The following is a 688-nucleotide window of genomic DNA, read 5'->3' as shown; positions in this document are numbered from 1 at the left end:
CCCCCTGCGCCCGCCGCCCTCAGCGGCCGCTCCCGCCCAGGGCCGCGTCCCCGCCCCGGCTGTGCCCCCTCAGGGCCGCGGGGCCGGGGGTACCTGCGCGTCCGCGGGGCGCCGAGGGCTGTCCCCAGCTCGGCCCCTCAGCCAGCGCTGCTCCCCGCGTGCTCCATTTTCTGGCTTTTCTCTAATCCTGCTGCCCCGGGACCGGCCTGAGCACCCTCAGCTGGGCGGGAGCGTCCCGCGCATCCCGGCACGGGGCGGCTGTCCAGAGGCTCCGCTGGCAGCCCCGCACTCCGCTGCTGCTGCTGCGGCTGCTGGGGGTGAACGGCTCCGGCAGAAACTTCTCCCGACACGCCGGTTTCCTAAGGAGTGGAAGGCGCCAGGCTCAACGCAAGCGTGCGGAGGGCGCGGGGAGCACAGGTGTGGAGCTGGGGGCAATCCCGGCTGCAGATGTGGGCAGGGATGTGCTGGTCCCACGCGCTCCGACTGCGCCGCTGCTGCCGCTGCTGCCGTCTCCTCACATCTTCCCAGCCATCCCGCACCTGCTTCCGGGGGCAGCCAGGGCTCGGCAGGGCATCCCAAAAGCACCGCACGCTGTCACGGCACACGCTGGATCTCGCACACTCATTCCGAGCTACGATCCCTGCCCAGGCACTGGAAGGACTGGGAGACGTGAGAACCACGGTCCGAG

General features: G+C 71.8%; 1 protein-coding gene across 5 annotated transcripts in view; it reads right to left on the bottom strand.

Moving 5' to 3' along the window:
- Window positions 1–432, bottom strand: part of SHANK2 (SH3 and multiple ankyrin repeat domains 2) — a 278,469-nt gene extending 278,037 nt beyond the window's left edge. For 2 of the 5 annotated variants that reach the window (XM_042022402.1, XM_042022401.1), the window contains exon 1: window positions 94–431. The gene's annotated coding sequence lies outside the window, so the exon portion shown is untranslated. Of the gene's footprint in view, window positions 1–93 lie in introns of all 5 variants that reach the window. The other 3 variants (XM_042022399.1, XM_042022403.1, XM_042022398.1) reach the window with 2 other exon arrangements.
- Window positions 433–688: the final 256 nt, after the last annotated feature.

Source organism: Corvus kubaryi, unplaced genomic scaffold (assembly GCF_017639235.1).
Source record: "Corvus kubaryi isolate FWS band 111438036 unplaced genomic scaffold, C.kubaryi_AGA036_p1.0 37201, whole genome shotgun sequence".
NCBI lineage: Eukaryota > Metazoa > Chordata > Aves > Passeriformes > Corvidae > Corvus > Corvus kubaryi.
Note: the sequence above shows the minus strand (reverse complement) of the source record. Positions and strands in the feature narration are given on the sequence as shown.